The 18,236-nt window shown below is 37.3% G+C and overlaps 1 long non-coding RNA gene across 5 annotated transcripts in view; it reads left to right on the top strand.

Annotated features, from left to right (window-relative positions):
* The window catches only part of LOC122237995, a 144,073-nt gene that overhangs the window by 93,014 nt on the left and 32,823 nt on the right, over window positions 1-18,236 (top strand). For 3 of the 5 annotated variants that reach the window (XR_006216895.1, XR_006216898.1, XR_006216897.1), the window contains exons 1-2: window positions 12,259-13,046; window positions 13,915-14,003. This is a non-coding gene — a long non-coding RNA (uncharacterized LOC122237995). The other 2 variants (XR_006216896.1, XR_006216899.1) reach the window with 2 other exon arrangements.

The raw sequence follows: 18,236 nt of genomic DNA, 5'->3' as shown, positions 1-18,236 counted from the left end.
TGTCTCAAGGATTCTTGTCTGTAATTCTTGTTGCGCTGTCTGTGGTGTTGGAACACACTTTCCGTTTTAATATGTAGCCTGATAAAGAAGGGAAAAAAGGAAACATATAGAAGAACATGTGTGACTTGCCAGTTTAAGGATCTGGATAATTCATTCTCAGCAGATTATGACCAGTTGCCTATTTTGTAGATTATTCTCTTCTGTTGATTCTCTTAGTTTTTCTCTTTCCACCCTCCTTGTTATTACACTGCTCATTAGCATTTCTATTAAGCCATTCTGAAGAGGGGGAAAAATCAATCAAGGAAAGGAGCTTCAATTTAAGGCTTGGTGGGTGAGAAGTTGAATCTATTGGCTAAAATCAGATTATTTTTGGATTCTCTGTGGATTTTCTTTATCCATGTTATTTCTTTCCCCGCTGGCATAGACCAACACACACTGATTATATTGTATAACATAGAAACACAGCTAAAGATTTTTGGAGTACAGACATATTTAAACTAAAATTCTAGGTGACAGTAATTTCAGTGATTACAATTTGAAGAGTGTTGAGGTGATGTTAGTAATAAGAACAGAGTTTCCACTTAAAAGACATGACATGTTGGTGCCTGTAGCCACAGGGTCTAACACCTATAGTAAGGGATTCTTTATTTAATTTAATTTATTTATTGTTAAGTTTATTTTTGAGAGAAAGAGAGAGGAGATAATCCAAAGCAGCTCTGAGCTGTCAGCACAGAGCCCGACATGGGGTTTGAACCCATGAACCATGAGATCTTGACCCGAGCTGAAGTCAGACAGACGTTTAACCAACTGAGCCACCCACGCACCCCTAGTAAGAGATTCTTTACATGCTGGAAGTAGCCGACCCTGCATCACAAAAAATATACCAAGTTATGTTCCTGGCCCTTCCCTATTTATGACAATACCCTTTAACCCACAGGAGCTCAGTTCTTATTAGTTAGGGTCTAGGGCAACAGAAACAGTGCATTTGAAATATTAACCATAAATGTGAATAAAGCCCAGGCACACAACCTTAAATCATGGCCATCACTTACTTCATGTTTGTAAATCTGGGAAAAGCCTCCATGTTCTTTATATAGCCTGGAGCTATTTCTTTTTGAGTGACCAGAGGGGTGAGCAGTTGTACAGCCATGGAACGGTTGAGGAAAGGGGGATTGAAGACCAGGTTCCATGGGTAGGTCAGAAAAGGACATGGGGAGATTCTGTGTCCTTGGTGGAGATGGATTTGTGCTGAACTTGCAAAATGTACGAGTTCAGTGTCATCTGTTTTCAGTATTTCCTGAACAATTGATTTATTCCACATTATTAATGAACTTTGCAGCAGTTCCACTTGTCAGAGCCTACTCTGTAGGGGTCAATAATGAGAGGAAACCTGATGTTAGTGAATCCAGCTTAAGTGATTCTGTCATGCTAACGATTCAATATATCAGGACAAATGTCAGCTCCTTCCAATATGTTAATTCCTCTGATCCTATTTGCATAAACTACAGTCAATGAAATACAAGCTCCCCCTCTAAGATAGTTAATGGAGATTTGTAAAGGATTTTTAATTTCCTTTTTTTTTTTTTTTTTGTCTCCTTCAACATAAATTCTGAAGTTAAAAAAGGGACACAGAAAGCAAGAATCACAGACTGGGAAAAGGATGTAAAATATAACAAAAGTGAAAATATAAAGGCATATACTAAGATCCACAGGTATAAATATAGTAGTTTGTTAAGAATTTGTGCTTTTGTATTTACTGATTTCAAGAGGAACAATTATTTTTTAAAGAAACTTGGGAGCAAAGCACTGGTGTATTCTTCTTATATTTTGAGTTCAGTTTTCACTGTCTCTAGTCTCCTGAAGTCAATCACCAGTTCATGAGTTTTCCCAAAGGACATTATATCTGGGTTTCCTATCTCTTCTCCTAACCCACATTATTTCTCTGGGGCCACTGCCATGTGACAACAATGTTTATTTTAGAATAGCCATTTCTTTTGCTCTCAAGTTCAAGGTGAATATCTATCACAATTTGAAATTAAGATTAAGAAATCAGAATTTCTTTTTCTCAGATGAAATACATAGTTATCTGATTTACCCACTGAAGCCATTTCCCTTCTCTTTTTTTAATTTTTTTTTTTACAACCTTTAAGATTTCTATTCTTTTGGAGTTCTACAAGTTTTTGTCAGTTGGTTGGCACCTGGGACTTACTTGCTTTCTGTATCTATCTGCACTGCTGGCAAAACATTTCTCTTGTCCACTAATTTCCTTGGCTTTTGTTTTGCAGTGTGGCTCAAAATTTTACTTCCTCACCCATGACCGTTAGTATAGAATACTTTATTCATGTAACTTTGGCAGAAATAAAATAAAACCACGGTAGACCTAGAATTTGATTGTTGACATTTGCTTAGTAGTTTCATGCCTCCCAGCAGTGAAAACCAGAGGTGGTTTTCAGGCTCACTTACAGGAGAGAGAACAATGATGAAGCTAATGGCAGAGAGCACCATCAATCAACAAAGAGCAGTATCAGCAATACGGACTGGATTTTCCATTTTTGCTGAAGTGCTTACCTGCCATTGGCCTGGTGACCTGTCTGTATGCCTGTTTTTTTCTGGGTGCAAGATGAGTTTATTAGTTATCCAAACCATTCCCCTTGCTTAAGTTGTTATGTTTCATCTTCTTTTAGCCTCATTTAATTTTAAATATGCAGACCTTAGTACTTTGGAAATCACTACAATGAATTGTTCAGAACACATTTTGCTCATCATTTGCCCTAATACATACCATTGGGATTAATATTTTCATGTGTTCACCAGCTACAGCGAGTAGGTAAGAGTGTTTTATTAAGACATCTGTGGTATTTAAAGCACAGGATGGTGGTCCAGGATTACAAGTCCAATTAATAAGTGAGCCATTACCACACCTTGAGTTTCTAAAGATAGCTTCTGATGTGTGAATAACTTGAGAGAGTTCATTTATCCTCTGTTTTTACCTTTAGGAGTCAGCTAGATTTTAAACTCTGAGAGAACAAAGACTGACTTTCCTTTGTTTTGCCATGATAACGAACACAATGCTATGCAATATAATAATGTCTATATATCTTGTGGAGTTTTCTAAAGGAAAAAAGGTCTCCTTTTCTGTATCTATGTTGTTTTGTATAACAAATTCCTAAAAGGTTTAAAAAGAATCATCAAATTGGGATTGGCATTTTTCATGTTGGCCAAGAAACACGGCTGATTTGGAAGTTAAATCTTCCTCATCTCTGCTACTAAAAAGCTTTCTAACTTCAGCTGGGCCAGGTCACAAATGTGTTGTAAAAAATTAATCTGGGTGCTCCCTTTGGCCTGCCATCCCATGTCAGGTGCTCAGGGTTCTCCCTCTAATGTTTTTTAGATCGACTGGCTTATCCCCTGTCCCTGGTTGTGTCCTGACAGTGCCTCATTCTCTGAGCACTGAGTCACCAGTTTTCTCCTCTGATACCCAGATTTAGGCTAATATTCTACCATCCTAATTGGAAAGGATGTAGGACTTCCTCTGTTCCCTTGATACCAATTATCATGTATGAGGGGCCTTGTGGAGACAACGTCCTTGTGTGTGTTTATCACCTGATATGTACAAGTAGAAAAACAATTGGATTAGAAGTCAGAAGGTGGGAGGTTTTGTGTCTTCTAACAGTTATTACTAGTGCTCGATTTTGGAAAATTTCTTGATCTGATCTCCCTGATGATTGCATTTCATCATCTTCTAAACGGGCAGGGTCAAGAGAGGAGGCATCTGTGTAGATGGTAGGCCAACTGCAACATGCTCTCCTAAAGTAAGGCTCTCTCTCGCTTCATCCTTTTGCTTCTCTCCTGTCCTTTTCTTCCTCTTTGACTTAACTTGGTCTTTCCTTCTCTTCATTCCATTTCTTCTTTCCTCCTTCTTTCTCTTCCTTTCTTTTCAACTACTGCCTTCCTTTTTCCCTCCCCTTACTTTGTCTCAGCCAACCTTCCTCCCTTTTTCTAGCCCTTTGATCTTTCTTCTCCTTCACTCTCACCCCCACACTGTAGTCCTTAAAGGGCATGCAGTTGTTCACTATATGACAACATTGTAGGGAGGAAGCAGAATAAAGGAAACTATAGAGACAAAAATAAGGGAGAAGTTAGTATGAGGCTGGGCAAAAGGAAGGAGAGAAACATGATTAGATAAAATGTCCTCATTATCTTTGAGGAAGAAAACACATTCTTCAGGAAAGATAAAGCTTTTCCTGATAATTAGGTCTGAAGCAAACTTCTTATATGAATCTTCTTATGGGAGACACACAAATTTTTTTCTCAACAGATCCATACAACTAAGCAATGGTGGGTTTCCAGATGTTTATCATATGACTTCACATAAGCTGAGGGTGTCAGGCAAGAATCTCAGTTTTGTTCGGGGTCAGCACATGTTCTAGTGTTCTGGTGGCTTACTCTCTTGATGAAAAGATTTTATTTAAAGACAAAACCTAGAATACAAACTGCGGACTGAGTTTCCCCCAATGATATCGCATTAAAATAATCACCTCTAGTGACTTGTTCTTGGATCCTCTTGATCATACTGGAGCCAGTCTCTTGCAAAGTCTCCTCACTTATTTCTTGAAGCACAGGTCAATCTCACATGTATTCACATGCAAGCTGGTGAGCTAGAATATCCACGCAGCATCTGCTGAATTTTTCCTTCTTGCTCTGGCCTGTTTTCGTAAGACTTTGACCTCAAAACTACTTGAGACTTTGTACTCTAGCCATTACAGCCAGTGCCTCGCAGGAGCTTCATTAATTATGTTGTGGCTGAGTGCTCCCCAAAATGCTGTGATTATTCAGTATTCCTTCAGAGGCCAAGCACCAAGAGATTTTAGATGACTCTAGTTCCTTAAGTCCTCAATGTGCCAAAGCTCTGAGTTTAACGCTGGTGAAGTAGGGAGACTAACATCTACTGTTAATCACACTCTCTCACAGGGCTGCTGGTGGCCTATCTCAAAGAGTCTGTAGCAGAAACAGCTCCTTTACTTTCTTCCTTCACACTCTTCCCCAGAGGGCATTAGTGATTCATGGCACCAGGTCAGGAGACACACATGCCCTTCCCCCTCCTCAGAAACAAACTCCTTCCTCAACTTCTGCTTAAAAATAAGCTCATTCATATGAAGGCCTGAGGACACCCACACCAGTAATTCACCACATAATCCCACACATGTCATAGCTCCCACAATGTGAATCGAGTAACAGAAGTGAATAAAATAATGTTGAAGAATAAATACAGTCTTCAAATGTTGTTTCATATATACAATTTATTTCTACCATTAAAATATGCTGATTATTATTTGTAGAAAAATTTTTAGGACAGAAAAGAATAAAGGTTGTTCTTCCTTGAAAATCAAATGGACATTGCCATGGGAAACATGGCTCTGGAATCAGTGATGATGTCTTTGACTGCAAGTAACAGAAAAGTAACTCAAATTGCCCAATTTAACAAGGAATCTAAGGAGAACAGAGTTGCAGTTCTAGTAGTTCTTTAGCATGCTAGATTGTCTTCTGTGTGATTCTCTTGGCTCTTCCCTCTCCATTTGTTGTTTTTATTTTTAGGGCAAACTCACAGCATCTGTTTCAGGGGCATATCCAAAGAAGACAATGTCCAGAAGAAGCAGAAGACTGTCTTTCTGTCTTTATTTATTAGTGACAGAACTTTTCCCTGTCACTGCCAAGCAAATAGCTGTTCATGTCTCACTGGCCAGAATTAGCTCACAGCTCACACGTCCATTCTGAAACCAATAGTTGCAAGGGGAACAACACTAATTTAATTGGCTTAGATTAATCACATGGGAGTGGGAGGGAAGTCAGGGAGTTAACCATCAGGACCACTCCAGCGCTTATGAAATCATGCAGTATGTCAGTTGTCTGTGGACAACTGAAGGCTAGGTGCCCCTAGCCTTTGACCTCTTAGTTCTGCCCTGATAGACCCTAGAGGCACTCGTTGTGTCACAAGCCCAATAATTGTGCAGGTAGCCACAAACTTCATTTAAAGTCTTTTCAGCTTTGATACTCCTTTGAAAAGATAGTCAAACAGAAAATAAATGAAGTCAAATATAATCTCTCTCTTAGTTACTCTAAAACCTTTATCTTTAGCTCTAACCTCTCTTGTGAGCTTTGGCCATGCTTATCTAATTACCTAATGGATATTCATGCAGTGGATGTGGTAGTGTGGCATTGTCTCCATTTCAACTGCCTTATATTGGGCCTTCTTAAAGTGCAGGGTCTGGAAAGCAAACAAACAAAATAAACGAACACAACACTACATTTCCCAGACTCCCTTGTAACTAGGCTTCTGGATTCAAAACAGGTTCTGCCTACTAGATGTGTTCTTGTAAGATTGGGAAGGCAGAAATGAAACAAGGCCATGGTCTGGCTGCTTTGGCTTGTGTTACTATCAAGGAAGGCCAGGGACATGGTGGACTTTTCCACAGCACTGGATCAGGGTCCAGTCACTGGCTTTGTGGCTATGGAGAGCAGTTGTAGTGACAGCAACAGCTTCATGATTCCAGATCACAGTTATGGCAGTGGGTTCTTGACATCAAGAATTACTGTGGTGGTCTCTTGAACCTTCTTCATCTTGGTGCTGGCAAAGGCAACAATTCCCCTGGCAGACCAGTTCAGCAGTATTTCTCTGGCAGTTATTTCTGGAGGATCATCCAGGAAACCTCTTCTCTAGTGCTTCCGGTTACTTTTAAGCATTTAATTCCCTGTTTAAATTTGTTCCTGCTTAAATTAACTCAAGTGTTTTTTGGCTGAAACATGATTGGTACAATATTCATTGTCACTTCAAATTCAAATTGTTTCAAATGACATAGTAGTCACCTCTCCTAACTAGCTCTTACTTCTGACGTCCGTAAGTATTGTCCTCGTAGTTATTTTCTTTCTCCCGCTTCCCTTTCTTTCATAGCCAATCATATCCTTCAAAATGCCTCTCTTGATGTGTACCTTTCTTTCTAGTCCTTATCCTGGCAACAAGACTAGACATTACCAGCTCTCAGGCCTGGAATATTTAAATACAGGCATACCTCAGAGATAATGCAGGCTCAGTTCCAGGCTACCACAATAAAGCGAGTATCACAGTTAAGCAAGTCAAATGAATGTTTTGTTTCCCAGTGAATATAAAAGTTATGTTTACACTATACTTTTTTAGCCTATTAAGTGTGTGCTAGCATTATGTATTAAAAACCAATGTACATGCCTTAATTAAAAAATACCTTGGTAACCGTCACCTGAGCTTACAGCAAATCACAATCACTGATCACAGATCACCAGAGCAAATATAATAATAAAGTTTGAAATACTGTGAGAATTACCAAAATGTGACACAGTGACACCAAGTGAGCAAATGCTGTTGAAAGAATTTCATAGACTTGCTTAACACAGAGTTGCCAGAAATCTTGAATTTGTAAAAAAAAAAAAAAAAAAAAAAAAAGGCAAAAAAATCCAATATCTGTGAAGTGCAGTAAAGCGAAGCACAATAAAACAAGGTATGCCTGTAGTATCTTGGCCATTCTCTCTCTTTTTTTATATAATATGAAATTTATTGTCAAATTGGTTTCCATACCACACCCAGTGCTCATCCCAACAGGTGCCCTCCTCAATGCCTACCACCTACTTTCCCCTTCCTCGCACCCCCCATCAACCCTCAGTTTATTCTCAGTTTTTAAGAGTCTCTCATGGTTTGCCTCCTTCCCTCTCTGTAATTTTTTTTCCCTTCCCCTCCCCCATGGTCTTCTGTTAAGTTTCTCAGGATCCACATAAGAGTGAAAACATATGGTACCTGTTTTCTCTGTATGATTTATTTCACTTAGCATAACACTCTCCAGTTCCATCCACGTTGCTACAAAAGGCCATATTTCATTCTTTCTCATTGCCAAGTAGTATTCCATTGTGTATATAAACCACAACTTCTTTATCCATTCATCAGTTGATGGACATTTAGGCTCTTTCCATAATTTGGCTATTGTTGAGAGTGCTGCTATAAACATTGGGGTACAAGTGCCCCTATGCATCAGTACTCCTGTATCCCTTGGGTAAATTCCTAGCAGTGCTATTGCTAGGGTAGGTCATAGGGTAGATCTATTTTTAAATTTTTGAGGAACCTCCATGCTGTTTTCCAGAGTGGCTGCAATCTTGGCCATTCTCAACTCCATTTCTCTCTATTCTTTAATTTATCATGCCCCAGGTGCCAATTTATCCTCATAAATTATTATTTTTATTGTATTACTGCAATTTAGTGCAACATATCTTAAACGATTTTTCTAAACTCTTAGCCTTGCATTCAGTGTTCTCTAAAATATTGTCTCAATCTATCTTCTCAAGTTTATATCCTTTGGGGGAGGTGGGTAATTTGTTGAGAATTTACCATATGAGAGGTGCAGTCTTATGTGCTTGACTGGGAATTTCATTAAATCTTAGCAGCCCTTCAAGCTAAGTACTATAACACCTATTTCCACATGAGCAAATGGCAACTTAGGTAAGTTAAATACCTTTTCCAATGTAAAAGAGCAAACCAATGGTAAACCCAAGATCCAAACCTATACTGAGTGGTTTTAATGCTCAGCATCATGTGTATACGTGCAAATTCTCTCCCATAGTCACAGTGTCTATTGAGTGTCTCTGGAACATGCACAGGCCCACTCTTGGACCTATACTTTTGTATTTTTCTCTCTCCTCTTCATGAATCCCCTGTCCCTCTATTCATCTAAGTTTCAAATCTCAGTCCAGATGTCTTCTCTTCTATGAAATCTAGTTTGAACTCTCTGGAAAAATTTTGACATTTGTTTATTAACTGGCAATTGGTATTATGAAAACTCATATTGGAATGTGGTATTTTTTTCTTTACTTGCTTACCTATTCATGCAGAAGTCTTCCTCCAATAGCCAATAGATTAATTGGAACAAAGGTGACATTCTGTATTTCTATGACTCCTGTATCCACTTCAGGTCTGGTAGAAAACACACTGAACTTGGAACTAGCAGAGTCCGTCTTTATCCCACCACTTATTAGCCTTGAGACTTTAGATGAGGAAATAACTTTAGGGGAAATCTTTTTCCTTATTTGTAAAATAGAGGTAAAAAATACCTTCTTTCTCTTTCTTGCCAGGCATTGGTTCTTAGCCCTTACGATTACGATGAAAACTATAGGACTTTCTCTGGTGATAAAATGTGCTTGTACACAAATACACAAATTATTTACACAGTTGAAGGGATTCCTACACTTCTTTTTTTTTTAATGTTTATTTTTGAGAGAGAAAGAGACAGACAGAGTGCAAGTAGGGGAGGGGCAGAGAAAGAGGGAAACACGCAATGTGAAGCAGGCTCCAGGCTTCTAGCTGTCAGCACAGAGCCCAACGCCAGCTCAAACCCACGAACTGTGAGATCATGACCTGAGCTGAAGTTGGACGCCTAACTTACTGAGCCACCCAGGTGCCCCTGGATTCCTATATATCTTGAAGTCATTCATGGACTTTGGTTAATAATCTCTTTCTTTCTTTTTTTTTTTTTTTAATGTTTATTTATTTACTTTTGAGACAGAGAAAGAGAGAGAGACAGAGAGAGAGAGAGTGAGCAGGGGAGGGGCAGAGAGAGGGGGAGAAAGAGAGGGAGAGACAGAATCCCAGACGTGGGGCTCCATCTTATGAACCGTGAGATCATGACCTGAACTGAAATCGAGAGTGGGATGCTTAAGCAAATGAGCCACCCAGGTGCCCCGAATTCCTTTCTTAAGAGTTGCTATGAGATAAAAAATATATATTCATAAATATGTACCTGATAAAATATTGAATGGGAAAGCTCTACATAAGCTTATAAAATATTATATGAAGCCAGATGGCACTGAGCAAAGAATTAAGTAAGTAAATAAATGAACCTTAGGATTTGTAGGGATCTTAAGAATTCATTTAATTCATCCTTCCTGTTTTCAAGAAGGGTTTTCTTAGAACTAGTTTAGATGATTATAGTAAAGAACTCCAGAGAAAAGAATTCCTACAACTCAGACTTACTGCAATAAGTCATTGTCAAAAATTGCTTTCTTGGATGTAAAGAAGCAATTCATAAAAGAAGGCATACACATTTCCAGCGAACGTGTGTAAAAAATATCATGCTAACTGATAGTTAAAGAAATGCAAATTAAAACCACAGCAGAATATCATTCTTCATGTATCATATTGTGGTTAGTAAATACAATAATTAGCCAGTGCTGGTAAGCCAGTGGTATCCTCATGTGTTGCTAGTGGGGAAAGCTTGGTCTAAGCTTTCTGGAGGGCCATTGGCAATAGGTAGAAAAAATCTTACAATTGCATACTTCTACTAATTGGTTCTGGTTTTAGAACTTCCCTCTATGGTGCACTGCCACCCTCTAGTTATCAAAAAGTGTAAAAATGTATTTACAAGGGTGTTATTGAAGCATTATTTATAAATACCAAAAATTGAAGACAATGTAATTAATTATAGGATTGGCTAACTAAATTTTAGCATATTCATGTAAGGGATACTATGATTCTTTTACATATTGTAGAATACTCAAAAATATAATTTAAAAATGTTCACATGAGATTGCTATAAAAAAAGAAACCTTGTAAAGTTATATGTAGGGAACAAAAAAATGTATGCACAGAAAGCAAAGCCAAAGAGAACATTTACCAACATGATAATACTGGTTACCTTTGGGTGAAGAGAAAATAAAGTTTGTAATTTTATTTTTTTTGTTTATTTGGGCTTTTTTTTAGGTTTTAAAGAGTAAACATGCATTAATTTTAATTTTTAAAAATGTTTTATTTATTTTTGAGAGAGAGAGAGACAGAGTGCGAGCGGGGGAAGGGCAGAGAGAGACAGAGACACAGAATCTGAAGCAGGCTCGAGGCTCTGAGCTGACAGCACAGAGCCTGACGCAGGGTTCGAACTCATGAACCGTGAGATCATGACCTGAGCCAAAGTCGATGCTTCACTGACTGAGCCACCCAGGCGTCCCTGTATTAATTTTAAGAGAAGAAACAAACTGTCAAAATTATGTTTACATCTGATGTCAGTTCCTCTTGCTTTTCTAAGTTTATTTATTTATATATCTTTATTTTTATTTTAGAAAGAGAGAGAGAGCATGATCAGGGGAGAGGTGTAGAGGGAGAGAGAGAGAAAGAGAGAGAGAGGGAGAGAAAGAGAGAGAATCTTAAGGAGACTCCACACCTATGCTGAGCCTGATGCAGGGCTCAACCCCATAACCCCAGGACTATAACTGAACTGAAATCAAGAGTTGGACACTCAACTAACTAAGCCACCCAGCCACCCCTTGCTTTTCCAAGTTTTAATGAGATGGAGTATAGTTGATCATCTTCCATACAGAACATTGACATAATTTGTGATCTTTCTAAAGTTCCTCTTACATGTGGCCAATGCAAGTTTCTTTCTTTTTTTCTCCTAATTTGCATCTTATTTGGCTTCATTGATTCTCTTTTGGTATTGTATTATGTACCCAAAACACTTACTTCTGAAGACATTAACCTCTCTCTCTCTCTCTCTCTCTCTCTCTCTCTCATGTTTTGGTTTTCTTTGACATGAATTTAGGAAGGAGATTTCTTTTTCCAAACTACAGTTTGTATGTGCACTGTGGTTGGGGTAATCAGTGGCATAAAAAGACATTAGGAACTTAGATTCTGAATACCTCGTTTGAGAACCAGTCTTTTCTTAGTTATATAAATTTTTAATCTTTAATCTCTCACAAACTGAGTGTTCTTATCTGTAAATGGTAACAGTAGTATAATCATAATAATAATAATACATACCCAATTGATGTCAAAGGGCTGTATTAATGGCTAAATGAGGTAATGTATTTGAGAAAGCTTTGCAAACCCCAAAGTACTCTAACACCACAAATCTAAGTTGTGTTTGTTCTCTTGTCAAGTAGATTGGCAAAGACATGGGGGAGAAGGAGGTGCTTCAGAGAAGCTGAGAACCCTTAGTTTTCCTAACGACTCAGAATTATGGATGCATGATTTTAGTATACAGTCATCCCTCTTTGTAGTTTTGCTTTCTTCAGGTTTAGTTATCCACAGTGAACCGAGGTCTGGAAGCAGATGATCCTTCTTCCTAGGAATTGCCGGAAGGTTGAAGTAGCCCAATGCCATGTCACAATGCCTATGTCACTCACTTCATTCCATCTCACCATGTAGGCATTTTATCATCTCACATCATCACAAGAAGGTTAAGTACGGTAAAATAAGATATTCTGAGAAAGATACCACATTTATATAACTTTTACTACAGTCTATCATCATAATTGATCTATTGCATTATGGTTATTGTTGTTAATCTCTCACCGTGCCTAATATATCAATTAAACATTATCATAGGTATGTATAGGAAAAACCATAGTATATGTCGCGTTTGGTACTATCTGTGGTTTCAGGTATCCACTGGGGGTCTTGGAATGTATTCCCTGTAGATAAAGGGGGACTACTGTATACCAATTTGCTCATATCCTGGCTTCCTATTCACTTCTTCTGCCTCTGTCCTTCCTTCTGTCTTCCTCCGCATTAAAAACTCAAATATGCTAAGAGAAAGCTTTCACTTTTTAAATAGCCTAAATTGGCACAGTTTGCTTTTCACCATCTCTGAAAATTAACATGTGACCAAATCATTTCACCTCTGGTAGCAGAGATGTATGAGACTATACTCTTCTGTAATGCCAGAAAAGCATAATCCAATTTAGTAGAGGCAAAGAAAGAAAAGGATGGTGATAAATTTCTACATAAATGCCTCATGTTGGCATGAGATCATCTACAATCCTCTTATTTGTCAAATAAAGAGATGGAGATTCAGGGAGTTAGAGTCACTTTCTATCACAAAGCCTGTAGCAGAATCAAGACTCAAGCCCAGGCCTTCAGAACAAAGCTTAGTACGTTATATCACACTTTTCTCCTGGCTTCCATTTCTGAGACTCACCAAAAGCTTCAAGACCAGAGAACATAATTTGCCATCTTATACTTAGAAAACGCCATCAGTTTTTCTGTGAGTATGATTGTATATGGGAATAAAGTGGAATGTGGAAACAATTGGCAGATTTTCCAATATTCAAATGTGATAAAGTCATCATTAACCAATCAAAGCATTCCTTGGATCCTGTCAGTCGATGTTAAGTCTCAGTAATAAGTTATATATGCTGGTCATTTTGCTTTGTAGTGGGTGAATATATCTGATTCTGTTTATTCAGTGGTGTTGTCTTAGTTTTAAAAGACAACTCTGGGATTGCCATCGTGACTTTTTCTTCTCGGTTATGTTCCATCCTCACTCCAGATTTTACAGTAATTAATGCAAAGGAGGCTTTCTTTTCTTTTTTTGGATTGCAAATGTGAGTGTGTTAAAGTTTCTAGGGACAGAAAAGATAAGTGGCTGCTGCTTTGTTTTCTCTTGCTTCCTCCATATATGAAACCATTCTGATAGATCTGCAGGAAGAGATTTAGTCACAGATGGCAGAGGTCAGTGTCTTGTGTATTCAATGTAGTCAATAATAAAGTCAGGACTTATGCTAACTGAATGTTAATAAGGAAGCACAAGGACCTTGGAAAGTCATTATGTCTGGTCATTTGTTTCATAATATTACTCCAACAGGCTCAGGAGGCCAAGGCAGAGAGATTTTTAAACAAGTATTAAGAAAAGGCCAGAAAAATAAGGAAACAATTGAAATGCTACATGAATTATAAGGTTCATGTGATATACTATACCTCGGCAGAAGAAGAATTTTAAATGTAGTTTCTATGTAGCAGAGGGAATAGTATTACTTCTTATTGAAGGAAATTTGGTCTTTATCCAAATCAAAATGTTGTGTCTTTCTTGTCTAAATAGCATGATTCTTTTTACATATAATGGTCTCTGACAGGCACTAATTACGGGTCCTTTGGATGAAGATAGTAACATAAAACTGGCAGTATTTTTCATGGAAGAAGATTTATGCATCACTGCATTTGGGTAAGTAGGTGGGGAGAAGCAAAGACCGGGTGACTAGTACAGACAATGCATGTAAATGTAAACCAGCTTCCGTCTCCCATTCTTTGCATGCTCCTCCTAAACTCATTTCTTCTGAGTATGAAGATTAACACTGTATCTATGTATTCAACCCAGTCTTGGGTTTCATCCCAGCTTCCTTTCTGATCTTTCATTCTTTACCCTCTGTTGGTCACTATGCCCATGAAGCAGAAAAGGAAGCCACGGTGGCCCAAGTTAGACACACACACATAAAAGGAATAAACTTGTCATTGTGTTATGATAAGGCCTCAAAGGGATGCACGATCAGTTTGCACTGTCCCTAAGAAGGATGCATCCTGGTTCTTCAGGGAAGGCAGGAGCACTAAGAGATCTTTTCTCCATACTAATTTATAAGTACCAGGAGATACACATTTCACCAAAGGCCCAGCTAATTAACTAATGTTGAAAGAGAATTGCACTGTTTTAAAGCTTAAAGTCCTTCAGACTTTAAGAGTTCCTTTGTGAATCTTAGAATTCCTATTATGTGGTCTTGTTGGTTTATACATCCAACCATTCATTTGACATTTATAGAACTCAGGTTCCACTCAGAGCCTAGAGCCTGCTTTGGATTCTGTGTCTCCCTCTCTCTCTGTCCCTACCCCACTCACGCTCTGTCTCTCTCTCAAAAATAAATAAACATTAAAAAATATTAAAAAAAATAATTCCCCTTATATATATCATTTGGTTATCTGATGATAATGTTGTCTTTTTATTTACTCAATCTTCAAAATAAATCGGTTTTATGAATTCATGGGTTTCAAACATAATTTAAATATATTTGATGGTTTTCAGTCCATTGCAATGCTTATACTTATTGGAGTTTCATCTTTGGCCAATGGGGTCCTCATAAATCTGTTTCTTTTTTTGACATGAGCCAGGTAGTCTTAGATTCCTTGCTATCCATTTGATATGTCAAGATGTTTTAAGGTCATCTTGTATATTTCCTAGTACTGACTTGAATCAGCCATATCTTTAAAAGCTCTGGTTTATTTTAGTGGAGATGATTTTTCAAGACCACAGCCTTCTGCTATATTTATTTTTGTAGACTTTTTATTAGAAATATATAGGATATACACCACATGTATGTATGATATATGTTATGTATGCATATGTGTATATACTGCACTATATAAATGATTTATAGTATGAATAATATATGACATGAATTGTATATCTTATTATATAAATATAAAGATATAAAATAAAACTGAAATAAGTTTTCTAGTATATAACCATAAAATGCTTATAAATTTATATCAATATTTCCAATTTATATTCAGGATTATAGTGGTTTTACTTAACTGGAGCTATTTTATATCTTTATATTCTTAATTCCATATGAAGAATCTTAGTTCTCAAGGACATTAGGGTTAATTGAATTAGAAAATTCCCATAATTATTTGTTATCCCTCTTTATACATACATAATAACAATGTACTTCCAGTTCCAAAAAACTAAAAGTAATTAATTATTTTTTGGTTAATAATTAAATATAATAATTATTATTATTTCAATGTGCTTAGTTTTATACTCCCTACATTTTTTAAAAATTGGGTTTTTTTATGTTTATTTATTTTTGAAAGAGAGAAAGACAGAGCGTGAGTGGGGGAGGGGCAGAGAGAGAGGGAGACACAGAATCTGAAGTAGGCTCCTGGCTCTAAGCTGTCAGCACAGAGCCCAGCATGGGGCTCGAACTCATGAACTGCGAGATCATGACCTGCGCTTAACCAACTGAGCCACCCAGGCACCTCCTTCCAACATTTTTAAATGGTGTACTGAATGTACATTATTAGATCACATAGCCATTACATGTTATAATTTTTTTCCTTTTAATCTTCACTAAATCTTAATTTTATAAGTAGCTATATATTTAATACTTGCCATCAGTCTCTAGTCATCTGGCTTGTTTGTAAGCTTGGCCTCTGGTAGATTCTTCAAGAAGCACTCATGAAGCAGCAGGAACTAAATTATGCTTACTGTCTATCCTTTGCTTTTTGAAGCTCTGTTTTCCTGAACATAGACTCTTTGCTTCCTATTTTATTTTCCTTAAGTATTTTAAATTAGTTACATTGACTTTTGGCATACAGTGTTTTTGAAAAATTTGATGATATCTAATTTGAAAAATTTGATTTGAAAAATTTGATGATATCTTATTACTAAGTCCTCTTTAGTCTAGTTTCCAAAAGAATTCTTTTACTTTAAATTCCTGTGTGTGTGTGTGTGTGTGTGTGTGTGTTTTAATTAGAATATGCATCTCTTGTTTTTGGTCATTCTGGGTTTGTATTTTCAGGTATATGGTATGAATTTTCAATATGTAATTTCAAGTCTCTTTTATTTCAGTAATTTGTCCTTGAATTATAGTCTCTAGAATTTGTTTTAGTACTTATTAACATTGGTTTTCTTCTTTAACTATTCTTATTATCTATATATGGGGTCCTCTTAGTCTTTAATATGTTTTCTTTCCCAAATCATTTTCATCTGTTTTTGATTTTTAAATTTTTTCTTTTTTTATCTTCCAGTTTCTCATAATTTATCATTTGTGGTGCTTGTTTATTTTTGTTTTCTTTTAATTTAGTCTTACTTCCTAAAATCATTTTCTTCATTTTTAATTATTTCTTGAGTGTTATGATCTCAATTCTAAGTCATTATACATTTGACTCCTGTTGCTCTTTCAAATTGCATGATTTTCTTAGTGCCTTTAGCTTATTTTGAAATGTTTTGTTTCAGTTTTGATCTGTTTTTGAGTGAGTCTTTTGGCATGCTTTTGTTGTCTGTAGCTGTGCTCCCCAACATAGTACCTACTAGCCTCATGTGGCTATTTAAAGTTGAGTTAATTAAAATGTAATAAAATTAAACATTTGTTTCATTGAGCTCACTAGTCAAGAGCCACATGTGTTTAATAGTTACTGTATTGGAAGCACAAATACGGAGCAATTTTATCATGGGAGAAAGTTTTATTGGACAGCCCTGGACTACAGAGATGTTATTCTGCTCCTCATTATTTTTTCTGTTATAGTCACTGTCTAAGATGTAGACTTTCAAACCTTTTTGCTACTCAGTTTTAAATGCATTTGACTTTTCAGAAATATTAGAAGGATGGATAGACCGCTTATGCTATAATGCCCTTCTTCATCTCTTGTTACAGTCTTTGTTTTAAAATCTAGTTTGTCTGATATAAGTATGGCTACTCCAACTTTCTTTTTCCATCCATTAGCATTAGATGGAGATTTGGTTTAGACAGCTTTCCTAAGTTCACAGAAGTCCCTCTTCTTTTTACTGTTTGCTTATTTTCATGTAGTGCTAAAAACGCATGATTTTAAAAACAATCCTAGCTTGATCTCTGAGATTTCTTGACAATTTTCCCGGGATCCACTTTTATCTGGACCATTTCCTTTCTTTGTGTCTATTGTCCTCATCCTTCTTTATTTTGATTCCACTCTCAGCAGTTTCTCCTCATTAGGAGACCCTGTCCTGGAAGGGATCCCTGGCTGGCCAGTTTCATGTGTGCACAGCAGCTGAACTGCTCTGGCCCTTTTCGGTTGTTCTTTAAGGTACTTTTACAGACGTGCTATTAGGTTGAGCAAAACCATGTTGGTGTCAGTCATGACTCTCAAGTTGGCCTTCCATGATTTTCAATAATACCACTTGACTCTTTTGAGGTTCTCCTGTTCTCAAGACCACAGACCTCTTTTTTTTTTTTCCTACTTCCTGCAGGAATGGCAGTGGGCAGAATTTGTGGCTGTTGGTTGTTTGTCCCCACTTATATTTTGGATTCATATCACCTCATTTTGTTGTAAATGTAGTCCTAAGTTTTAAAATTTTTTTTAAATGTTTGGTTTTTTTGAGAGACAGAGAGAGACAAAGCGTGAGCAGGGGAGGGTCAGAGAGAGAGGGAGACACAGAATCTGAAGCAGGCTCCAGGCTCTGAGCCGTCAGCACAGAGCCCAATGCTGGCTCTAACTCACTGACTAGGAGATCATGACCTGAGGTGAAGTCGGAGGTTTAACCAACTGAGCCACCCACGTGCCCCCCCCACCCGCCGCTAAGTTTTTAATTTGGCTCTCTTGTTGCTCTATTTTAATGGGTGAATTGAGCATATTCTAAGTCTTGGCTACTACTGCCATTACCACCTCTGGCCACCCACTCGCCATCAATTCCTTTGAAGAATAAATTATT

Source organism: Panthera tigris, chromosome B1, assembly GCF_018350195.1.
Source record: "Panthera tigris isolate Pti1 chromosome B1, P.tigris_Pti1_mat1.1, whole genome shotgun sequence".
Taxonomy (NCBI): domain Eukaryota; kingdom Metazoa; phylum Chordata; class Mammalia; order Carnivora; family Felidae; genus Panthera; species Panthera tigris.
Note: the sequence above shows the minus strand (reverse complement) of the source record. Positions and strands in the feature narration are given on the sequence as shown.